A 13003-nucleotide genomic window follows, 5' to 3' on the forward strand; every position below is an offset into this window, starting at 1 on the left:
TGACCTAAAAATACACATGAGCCCATTTGGTAGAAAATCCATTGGGTTGGTTTTGGATGAGCTTCTGCTTGAGGCCAAAACAAAGAGGAAAAAAACCTCTCGTGGCTGTTCTGTCTACTCCCAGTTGCGAACCACTGGTTTAAATGATTATTAAGAAAGGTAAACGTGTCAGCGCCTTTAAAAGAGGTTGTGTTTTCCATGATTTCCCTGTGAGCATCCCGAGGTCGAGCGTGGTGGGAAAGCATGACACGCTTCAGCTCCCCTTCCCGACCCCGAGCCTCGGCCGACCGCGAGCCGACTTGATCGCACAACACTAGCAGCTTCAGGGAAGTGGTTTTTATTCTTGTCACCAAGAAAGTGGGTTATGTCCAGCTGGGACCATTTATTTCTCTCCTCATCCTCCCCTCCTTCCTCTAGAGATGGGCAGTGTGGCTCGGTGCACTGCGATGAGCTTCGCTGTCGGAGGGGAGGCCGCCAGCAAGGCACGGACGTGGGCGTGTCAGGCTTGCCGGCTCCAGGCGTCTTCACGACTCATTTGTGTAGAAAGTGAGATTTGGAATGCAAAAGTGTGCACGACTTTGCTTCTTTCTTCTACACCGTTCAGTGTAGAACACGTTTGTATGTGACCAGGAGAGGGTCCCAGATATAAACTGTGTACGTAGGCCCCCATTTAACAGTGTCAGGCAAAGGTCGGAAACCCCGAACACCTCCGCAGGAAGGTACTTCTGCTCAACCCCCTTGTGCTCATCAGACACGCCTCATTTGTAGGCAACTGGACTCTTGTGATCAAAAACAGCTTCTTCTCTAAGAACATGGATTATATAACTTCACAATGTTGGAGAATAGTAATAATAAGAGAACTAAAATGCCCCGTCTGTCCTGGAGCGTTGCCTGTCCTTACAAAGGAAGAAGGGACAGCACCATGTCTTGGCTCCCAGTGGTTCTGCTTTTAGTCAATTTTATATGTTCTATTTAAAAAAACACACACACACACAAATATTTCTTATTGTAGATATTTAGGGAAACAAATAGGTAAAGCAAATGTTGCTGTGCTACGTGTTTACAACTGGTGGTTCGAAGTACAGGACCAGAGGGTATCCTGAACCCTTCACATACAATCAACAATTACACTTACAACTTCCACGTAGGTTTCAAAGGTTTCAAAATAAATGTTGGGGGGAAAATAGGAGTGAGCATTACTGTAAACTCTCCTTTCATTGTGATAATTTCTAATGTACACCCAGAGGTGTCTTTAATATTAAATAAAATGGAAATATACATTGTGGCTCTGAATAAAATGTACTCTGGCAGCTCTGTACATGCATTTCTAGAAGTACTGTATCTCAAGTAACGTAGATGCCTAATGGCTTCATGTAAAATGAAAACCTTGATATCATATCAAAGATGCACATGAAAGGTTTGAACAAATTGGTTCATGGAATCTTAAAGGCTCTTGCTATTAAAATTAAATGAGGAAATCACATTCAAAAGCCATGAATCTAGATTGAAATTTTCATCCCTTTCAAGCAACTTGGAAAATAATAAATATATAAGCAGACATAATTTTTTTCAGGAAAGCATGTAAATAAGTCTAACTGCCATCACTTATTATATCAGAATATTAATGTTAATTAAAGAAAAAAATCCAACCTAATTTATAGATCACCACTTCTTTGAAGCTTTCACTGGCCCTTTCACAGAATATTAATTTCTTCTTCCCACCATCTTGCTACACAGGACATGATATACACATATTCAGTATTTAATGTACAGCATTGTACTATTAATGAATTAAATCAATGTATTTATTTATTGCAAAACTAATTATATTTTTAAGAGTTGACATCATGTGGCCTCAGCTGAATGTTCAATGAGTCTGAACGAACAATGATTTATCGATAGGTAGACAGACAAGATAGAATTTTCAAAAACTTCAGAATGGTATAAATACCCAAATCACACTGCTCCCCCAAAATCCTACTACTATCTTCACTCCCAGTTGCTTGGGAATGCTTGCACATGCATACACATAAATTTCAAAAATCATACTTTTCATGTGGCAGTATTACAAGGCAATATTTCTATTACCTATTTCCACAAAACTAGAAAACTGAAAAATGTCATCTGTGCAGAGACAGCGAAATCAAGAAGTACAGTGTATCTCTGAAGCAGAACCACCAGCTGATTTTTGTAATACGCGCGTGGGCACACGTGCACGCATACACGCAGGGATTCACGGCAGGAATTTGGATGTGCACCGTGGTAGGAATGGGATGATACTTCCCCATAAGGCTGTGGTCTCTGCATGTGGTGCTTGGATGAGTGGTACACAGAGCAGGCTATCTGGACAGGGAGATGGACATAAGGTGGTGGAGAGCCAGAAGCTGACTGAAGCCCAGGTCCGTTCTTGTTGCCTCTGACCTTGGGGGTAGGAGGATCCTTCTGAAGCCTTCACAGCGCTCAACACAAACACCTGCCCCGGAGCGGAAAAGCAGGACCCAAGGGAAGGTGGGGCATTTGCAGTCCTCACCGGTTCCTGGTTCATAGCCAAAGACTTGACGCCTTCTTGCTGGGTCCTCATATGGTTTCAGGGGCAAAAGTGTTTATTACAAAGGCACTAATCCCATCCATGATGGCTGATCTAATCATCCTGATCTAATCCACCCCCCCACCCCACCCCCCCCCCCCCGCGTCCTACCTCCTAATACCATCACATTCGGGGTAAGGATTTGAGCAGGTGATTTACTGCGGGACACAAACATTCAGTCCATAACGGTGGTGGGGGTGAGAAATCCCGCAAAAATGAGGTACTTATATACACCTCTAGGTGCTTATATATATATGTCCAACTTCCCTCCTGGAAGAAGGGAAAAAACTCTACTCCTTCCTGAGTATTCTGAGTTCTTACTGTAACCCTTTGGAATGTAAATAGATTTCTCCAGGAAAAAGAGCACCCTTCTATCCAGCAAACCAGGGATGTCTTCAAATCCTAGGTCTCGGCACCCACACCCCGTCCTTGAAACGAAAATAATACCCCCAGAAGGCAAACTCTCCCAAGTTCCGCGCAAACAGTCATAAAATGCCTGGTGAGGTTCGCCTCCAGCCCAGGTCCCACGTTTCAGTAAAATGTGCTCAGAAAGCTCTCACAATGCAGAAAGAGACATATTTTCTTTAAAGCCCCACAAGGGGTCAGCAAATATTTTTCTATAAAGGGCCAGATGATAAATAATTTAGGCTTTGAAGACCACATATGGACTCTGTCACATATTCTTTTTATTTATTTATTTTTTATTTTAAAAAATTTTCTTTATTTGGTGGGGACAGAGGGAGAAGCAGACTCCCCGCTGAGCAGGGAGCCCCATGCAGAGCTTGATCCCAGGATCCTGAGATCATGACCTGAGCTGAACACAGATGCTTCACTGACTGAGCCACCCAAGAGGCCCTCTTCTATTTTTTAAAAACTCTTTGAAAACTGTAAAATCTTAACTCATGCCCTCTTCAAAAAGAGGCTCCAGGCTGGAACTGGTCAGTAAGCCAGTTTGCCCGGTAGAGAGATAAAAAATATATTCACCAATGGATAGCTACGTATCAGATACAAGGCTGGGGGCTGGGGCGCGGGGGTGGGGGTGGGGGCTGGATATGTGTTAAATTTGCTCCAGCAAAGAAATCACATCTTGAATAGCAGCTACAATTACAGTCAGGGCCTGATTAAGTGGTCAATAATATCTTTCCATTCTTGAATACTCATCTGTTCTCCACACAGGCAAAAGAGGAGAGTTGGATGAAATCACCACCCCTGTATCTTTTTATACCCCTGATAATGGCAATAATTCATACAGTGTTTTCAGGAATGTGGTACTGCATTCGGTTTTCCATTTTCAAAGGTAGAGTCAGTTCCACTGGTTTCCATTTGACTCTCTAACCCTCAGTCTGTAATCAGTTACCGTGTGGAAGCTGTTATACCTGTATTCTAGGTACCCATTCTAGAACCAGGAAAATAATTTTTATATATATACTGAGTAGCAGCATCTTTTCCTTAGTGAGATATGACCTTCCCTTCATTTGAGGGACTCTGGATATATGAATCGGGGATACACACATTAAGGGGCATGGCCCTCTTTCCGTGATTTAATTCGTTCTTCATCGACCTGCAGATTTGTTATTTTTGCAGATCAAGACTTTACCAGACTGCCCTTTGGTTTCAGTTCTAGGCTAACTCATATCAAACTGTGTGCCATTACCTGGACCATACTCACTTTGCCTTTCATTGATTAAGTCCTTCACTTGGCTCCTGCTACCCTGGGGTCCCATTATCCCCATTTGCTTGAGAGAACACTTCCAAGTATCGATTCCCTCCTGACTGGTGACAGGGAAGAGACCACACAGTTCTTAGAAAGTGCTAGAGCGCCCTCATTTATTTATTTCTCGTGGCTGTGGTGAAAGATATGTCTTCCAGGCCTTCCCAGCCTAGGTCTTACATTATAAATCTACTCTAACATCCCCATGTCCTGAAACCTTTTTATCAGAAAGTTTTATTGAAATATAATTCATTAAGATTTCCAAACCATTGTATCATTTCTAATTTCAATAGATCTTATTAGCAAAGTGAAAAGGTTCAGAATTGTTTTCATGTTTTTGAAATGAGGGTAGTAAAGCTCCAGAAATTTTAGTGATGTGGACAAGGAAAGTGTAAAGGTGTAAATAGATCATCCTCTAAATAAAGAATTTTGAAATTAGTATGTGAAGTGAAACATTAAAAGGTACATAAAATTAATCACATGTGATAAAGAACAATTAAGTGATATGTCTTAATTATCAATTATAACTTGCTTCCTAAAGTCCAGAATGCTTGGGGTACCTAGCTCATTTGGTTGAGCATCTAACTCTGGATTTGGGGTTAGGTTTTGATCTCAGGGTCCTCCTGCTACTCACTCTCTCTCTCTCAAATAAATAAAATATAAACAAACAAAATCCAGAATGCTCACTATTACACCATGGAACTGCCAAAGGATTTTGGCTTCTGGAGATGCCCAGAATGAACCTAGGACAAATACTGTGTGATCCTATTTATATGTGGAATCTAAAAAATAGAATGGTAGTTGTCAGGGGATGGGGCCTAAAGGAAAAGGGGAAAGGTTGGTCAAAGGGTATTAAGTTTTGGTTATGCAGGATGAGTAAGTTCTGGGTATCTCATGTATTGCATGATGACTATAATTAATAATACTGTGTTGTATTTTTGAAATTTGCCAAGAGATTCGATCTTTAGTGTTCTCACCACTCACTCACACACACACACACACACACAAAGGCAACTATGTAAGGTGGTGATATGTATGTTAATTAGTTGGTTGTGGTAATACAATTCACAATGTAAACTTGTATCAAAATATCACTTTGTATACTTCAAATATATACAGTGTTTATTTGTCAGCTATATTTCAATAAATCTGGGGAAAAATTCTACCACCCAGCAACTGCACTATTAGGTATTTATCCAAAGGATAAAAACAGTAATTTGAAGGGGCACATACACCCCAATGTTTATAGCAGCAATAAACATTGCTAAATATGGAAAAATATGGAAAGAGCCCTGATGTCCACCTACGGAAGAGCCAAAATATGGAAAGAGCCCTGATGTCCACCTATGGATGAATAAATAAAGAGGAGATGATGTGTGTGTGTGTGTGTGTGTGTATGCATGTGTGTGTGTGTGTGTGTGTGTGTGTGTGGTGTGTGTGAGAGAGAGAGATTACTCAGACATCAGAAAGAATAAAACCTTGCCATTTGGAACGATGTGGATGGAACTAAAGAGTATTACGCTAAGTGAAAAAGTCAGTTAGAGAAAGACAGATACCCTTTTAAGGGTGGAATTTAAGAAACAAAACAGATGAACACAGGGGAAGGGAAGGAAAAATAAAATGATGAAAACTGAGAGGGAGGCAAACCATAGGAGACTCTCAACTCTAGGAAAGAAGCTGAGGGTTGCTGGAGGGGTGGTGGGGGGGGATGGGGTAACTGGGGGATGGGCATTAAGGAGGGCACTGGACGTAATGAGGACTAGGTGTTATATGTAACTGACAGATCACTAAATTCTATCCCTGAAACTAACAGTACAATATGTGTTACCTAAATTGAATTTAAATTTTTAAAAACAGCTGGAGAAAAATTTTTGCTTCTCGGTTCCACAACAGCAAGTGATGATGCCTGCAGGATTGATTCCTAGAACAAGATGTTGATTTATTTCTATATCCACACTCTTCACTTGGGTTCATAAATCAGTTTTGACCATCCAATTTCTCTTGCCAGCAATTGATTTAGACATGGAAATGCGATATATTTTCTGTCAGTTTTCCCCTCAAAATGCTTATCCTCAGGACGAAAGACACACAGGAAGATTTTTCCATCTCCTTCTGCTAACTGATGTGAGGTTAACATGAGAGGACCGGAACTCTGGCATCCATCTTGTAACCATGAGACACTAAGCTGAGAGCCAAGCAGGCACACTTCCATATGTGAGAGGATGACGAGAATCCTCACTTTAAGCTTTAGCTATTCTCTCACTGAACCCTGGAACTGTTCTTGGGATTTCCTGCTGTGTGCAATAATGCATTTTCTCATTGTTTAAACTAGCTTGTGATGTGGTTTTCTGCTGCTGTCAGCTGTGTGCATCTTAACTCTTGTACAATCTTCAAAAAGTTTATGAAGCACGTTTAGGAGCAAATATAATCCAAGCATGATTTCTGCTTCTCAGCAGAATTTCTCCTTCTCAGTCTCTATTTTCTAGTATTTAAAGAGGGGAAAGAAATCCTTGAAACATGGTATGTGTAAGAATATAAAACTTTCATATCCTTACTCCTAATTTAGTGTGATGATGAGTAGTAAAGAAATTGCTTCACAGGCTGATTGTATAAGCAATCACTGTCATATTGATCAAGTAAGACACCAAGTGTATTCATGAATAAGTCTGCTTCATGGTTCTCCAAGATAAACTGGCAGGCTTAGAATTCTTGACAACTGAATTGAACTGAGTAATCCTCTTAATTTGTATATGAATCAAACAAGTCACTTTTCAGAACCAAAAAACCAAGGCCTATCATACTTACATTATTTTTCTCCAGTAATCTTTTCAAAGGTAGTTTTTAAAGAAATCAGGTCTTGCTCTGGTCTCAACAGAAGGCAGGAACTAAAACCCTGTGTGTCTGTGAAATGTCTGTATTTGTTGCTGGTACAGTTTCTATTAGTTGGTTATAATTATTTTAGACATGCATGGATATAATGTAAATTATACAATATCTAATTTCCAAACAGCTTTATAATCTATTTTAGCATTATGAAGTGTTATTTTATATCTTAATTACACTATAAAAATGTTACTTTTGAAAATGAAACTTGACCTGCAAGTTTATAGAAGTGGCTTAAATTTCACCTTTTTGAGAAAATAGATGAACATTATCTAAATAACACATTTGCCATTCTCTGGGTTATGCAAAGGGAAGGGGACAGGATTTTTAGTTCCAAGTTAAACACAGACAAGATACAGCCAGAAACCAAAACCAAAAAAATAAGAAACGGAGTTACATAAATTGGAATTAGATTAGGATAGGTGTGGAAATTAGGAATTTGAAAATCAATATTTAGAAAGCCTGCAAACAGGAATATATGGGTATAAAGATTGGACAAAGAAGGATTAAATAAATAAAAATGTCATGTTCATGGACAGAAACTGGAAGGGCCATGTAGAACCATGACCTCACTGGTTTTGTCTCTTTCACATGACTTAATCTTGAATGTTTTTTTTTTTTAAAAGATCTTATTTATTTGAGGGAGAATGAGTGAGAGAGAGCATGAGAGAGGAGAAGGTTAGAGGAAGAAGCAGACTCCCCAAGAAGCTGGGAGCCCTGGGAGCCCGATGCGGGACTCGATCCTGGAAGTCTGGGATCATGACCTGAGCCGAAGGCAGTCGCTCAACCAACTGAGCCACGCAGGTGCCCTTAAGCTCGAACGTTTAAACTTTAAGCAAAACCAGTGTAGCAATTGTCTTAGAAGCCATTAATAACTTATGCTTATTTGTGCCTCTCTAGGTGTCTTAAACTTTTTTTCGATAAACTTTATTTCTTAGAGAAGTTTTAGCTTCATAGCAAAACTGGGTGGTAACCATGGAGCATTCTGTCTTACCCTTTTCCTCTGTTCATGTGCAGCCTCCCCCATTGTCAGCTTTCCCCTCCAGAGCGGACGGTAGTGAACCAGGAGACCTACGCTGACACAACTTAATCGCCCCAGATCCATAGTTTACCTTGGGGTTCACTCTCGGTGTTGTATAGTTTATGGGCTTGGACAAATGTACAAAAACATGTATCCATCATTATAGTATCACACAGAGTAGCTTCGTCGCCCTAAAAATCCTCTGCGTTCAGCCTGTTCTTCCCTCCTTCTCCTGTGACTCCTGATACGTGCTGATCTTTTTACTGCCTCCACAGTCGTGTCTTTTCCAGAATGTCACAGAGCTGGAATCATACACTATGTAGCCTTTTCAAATGGGTTTTTTTCACTTAGGGATACCCTGGAGGCCAATCGTTGGGTTATATGATAAAGAGTATGTTAAGTTTTGTAAGAAATCACTAAATTGTCTTCCAAAGCGTCTGCACAATTTTACATTCCTATCAACAATGAATGAGAGTTCCTGTTGACCCACATTCTCAACAGCATTTAATGGTCAGTTTTTTGGATTTCACATTTTAATAGGCACGTTGTTTTAATTTTTAATTGTTTGAATATACATTTCTCTGATGACATACCATGTTAAGTTTCTTTTCATGTGTTTATTTGCTATCTGTATATTTTCTTTGGTGAGGTGTCTGTTCAAATCCTTTGTTCATATTTAAACTGACTTTTCTTTTGTTTTCTTACTGTTCAGTTTTAAGAGTTCTTTGTATATTTGGGATCACAAGTCTTTTATTAGACATGTCTTTGCAAATATCTTCTCCAAGTCTGTAGCTAGTCTCTTCATTCCATTGGCAGTGTCTTTAATGAAGCAGAAGTTTTTAACTTCAATGAAGTCTAACTTACCAATTCTTTCTTACATGGACTGTGCCTTTAAGTAGTACTTAAAAGGTCATCACCATTCTCAAGATCATCTAGGTTTTCTCGTATGTAATCTCCTAGAAGTTTTATAGTTTTGTATTTACTTGGTAGTCTATGGTTTTGAATTAATTTGGGGGAATGATGCAATCTAATAATGCTTTAATAGAGATTTTTGTACTTTATTACATGGAATTGCTAAGATTGTTACATAGTTTATTTGATATGAAGAAACTGTTTTTTTTTTTTAGAAAACATGCTTCATAAATAATAGATGAAGGTTTGGTTTTCAGTTAATTACAAAGAAAAATCAAAACCCCGCATATCTGTTGAATTAGGTTAATGACCTCTTCAGATTTGATCATTCTAGTACGTTCCTCCTACAACTGATGTATAGAGAAAAATTTCCAAAGTTAGAGAACCAGAGAGCTTGTTTTTTGGTAAAATTAACAATTGATAAAAATTTTTCACTACTTTTATGTACCAGGTTTTATCATGCCCTCATTTTATAGATGATAAAATGTGTAATTAGAGTTTAGCTTACTTGTGCAAGACCTCAGAACTAGAATGGTCACTAAAACTCAGAGTTTTCCACAGCTCTTCAGTTGTTTTCAGAGTGGGTCTGTCTTGCTCAGACCATTTTCAAATTCCTCTATTTCCTTTCTTGTCTAACGCTTAACTCTGTTTCAGTTTTCCTCCATGCATATAATCTTTTCTTTAATGATATTTATTGCTGCTCTATCCTAAAAGAGTGTTTCATTACCATCATAAAAGAGTATGGCTGTTTTATTTATTTACTCTTCCAATGTTTTGTTTCAGAAAGAAACTCTGGAAAATAACACAAATGCCTTAATCACTTTTGAAGAAAAGAGGTAAAGAAATGTCAAATAAGTTCTACCAAATTAAAATCATTTGTTAATCTAGTCATCTAAACTAGACAACCATTTATTTATCTAACAAATAAGAGAAAGAATCTATCTACCACCAAATTTTCTCTCAGGTATATGACTAGCGGTGCAAAAGATCGTTAAGATCAGTCTTCATGTTATTGAGCTTCACAGAGTTCGTAATCTATTTTAGGAGGTAAGGCAAACAGGATACAACATGTTTCTCAACTGCTAGGTGATAGGCACAGATTCACAAGTATAATAATGAAAAAAAATTGTGAAAATTTAAAAACAATTTACATGCCATGAGGTTTTAATGACTTTTTTTAATTATTGCATTTTAGAGTAATTGTACACTTGAGAAACAGATATAATGAGCATTCACTTCTACACATCAGGAGCCTGGGCCTAAGTGAAGCAGATCATGTGCCTGGTGTCACAGGGCAGGAAAACACTTAAGCCAGGACTCAAACCTAGTCTTCCCAGTATTGTTTCATTACCTGTTCCGGGAGATATCCATGGGTTACAACAGCTGGGGCATGTTCTTGAGGTGAATATTGATATGAAATGATTGTTGAAATTTAAGTGAGCAATGAAATCCAAGATCATAGAACAGAATTAAGGCAGGTGATGAATCAATGTGTTGCTAATACTAAGTGATTCCGTGTGCACAGTTTGAAGGGTTTATGACTGAGAGTCATGTGAATAAGACTGTATTGTACAAACAGCAATCAATATTGGTTGTTGATTTGCAGCTTCAGTTTATAATAATGTGTCACTTGCTACTTCTGAAATCCTGAGGTATGCTGATATGTAATCTGGGTATATATAAGCAGAGGATACTGGAAAATGCTAAAGGCATCATGACTCGTAACTGATATATTTCTAAAACAGTATACTTAATGAAACCCCAGAAAAATCTAAATGTATACTCTGTATACCCAGGTTATTCTGTCTTTAGCTGAAGATGAAATACGATTATCTCCAGGGACCCGGAGTCCATAAAGTGATATAAAAGAAGAAAAAAACTGTCATTGAACCTGAAAAATTATCAGTGAATCAATGATTTACTGACAAGTCTGATTCAGCAGAAAGTTGACTTTACAAAGTTGAGTACCCTGGAGAAGGCTCAGCAGTTTTACCTGCATAGTCATAAATCTAAATTATAGGAAAGCAACGGTGATTTAATTCACATTATACTATTTATTTCAAAGTTTTCTATTTGGTTAAAATAGTAATATTCTGAATTAAAGTCTCAGACTAATATTGTGCAAGACAGCCCACTAGATCTCATTTCTCCTTCCTGGTGTTGTACAGAAGCAACCAGAAGATAATAAAGTACATTTGAAATAGTGTTACTCATCAAAAGTATAATAGTTAAGAGAATAAAAATTATTATAAAGCACTTAACAAATCCAAAATGCTACAGGCATACTAAATGATGGGAGAAGGCTTGCCAGGGTGGTGACAGTAATCAGTTAAGCAATTCAAATTGTGTGTGTGTGTATGTGTGTGTATATATATATACACATATATATGTGTGTGTGTATATATATATATATACATATATATATACACACCCAAATTGTGTATATATTTGGGTATATATACCCAAATATAAATATATATTTATATATAAATATATAAAATATAATATATCTATTATATATTATATATAATATATATATTAGTAATACAAAGTAATCTTTATTACATAGGGACAGATTGTGTTCAAATTTCCCATTAGCCTATAAAGCATGTGCTGAATGTTCTCCCACAATTTGGGTTTATTTTGGGGTGGAGGGATGGGTAAGCCTGGTGGTAGTATTGAGGAGGGCACGTATTGCATGGAGCACTGGGTGTGGTGCATAAAGAATGAATCTTGGAATACTGAAAAAATAAAATTAAATTTAAAAAAATTATGGGAGAACATTCAGTACATGCCTTATAGGCTAATGGGAAATTTGAATGCAATCTGTCCCTATGTAATAAAGATTACTTTGTATTACTAAAAAAAAATGTATTTCTTTCTTTAGGAGAGAACCAACTGACAAGTGAATATAAGTAATTAAATCCAAAGTGTACTGGAGATGTAAAAAATGGATGTTGAATGTGTCTTTGCATGTGCGTTTGGGCCCATGGCTGTGATAAGACACAGAAAAGAAATAGAGAAACAACTTCAGTTCATTACTTTAAAAAGGTGTGCCTGGGTAGCTCCGTTGGTTAAGTGTCCAACTCCTGATTTCAGCTCAGGTCACGATCTTAGGGTCATGAGACTGAGCCCTACCTCGAGCTCTACGCTCAGCTCAGTGTCTGCCAGAGACTCTCTCTTCCTCTGCCCCTCCCCTCACTTGCTCTCTCCAACCAACCAACCAAATAAATAAATAAAATCTTCAAAAAAATAAAAAGTCTGCATCATATAAGGTGGGTCATTTGAATTCAAGTAGGCTGTATTATTTATCCACTATACACCAAATGCTGTTTGTTAGCTAAAAAAAAAATAAATCATTTAGACGTTAGGAAAACTTCTCAGTCTTGAGCCGGGGTCGGGAGAGGGGAGATGAATACATAAATGGGAAACCTGTAACAACTCTAAGAGTAAGGTTAAGACTCACATAAGGGTATTAGTGTTACCCTTAGCTAACTGTGATTCATTAGCTGTGGAAGCACAGAAACCAGTACAACCACCTGTGCCCCCTACAGTGCACCTGTACACGTCACCTGTGCCCCCCCCCAACCCCTAGGAGCACAAACTAGGGTTGAATAATGCCTTGGCGGTGTTGTGTTTGTTGGAGTTTTGTTTTCATTGTCTCTTTAAATCATCGCTGGCTGGGATCACCACAGTTTTACCTCAGGAATAATGTTCAGGGCAGGGAAATATGTGTCACAAATATTAGAATAAGTTGTGGGAAACTCACGTTGACATGCTACGGACCCTGCTCCAGGATAACCTGGAATTATAAATTGCTAGTATTCTGGTTGTTTGTGTGACTTAGAGTAGACAGCTTCTTAAAACTATAAGCATTTTATTTTAAAAG

This window comes from Neovison vison, chromosome 3 (genome assembly GCF_020171115.1).
Source record: "Neovison vison isolate M4711 chromosome 3, ASM_NN_V1, whole genome shotgun sequence".
In the NCBI taxonomy this organism is placed as follows: domain Eukaryota; kingdom Metazoa; phylum Chordata; class Mammalia; order Carnivora; family Mustelidae; genus Neogale; species Neogale vison.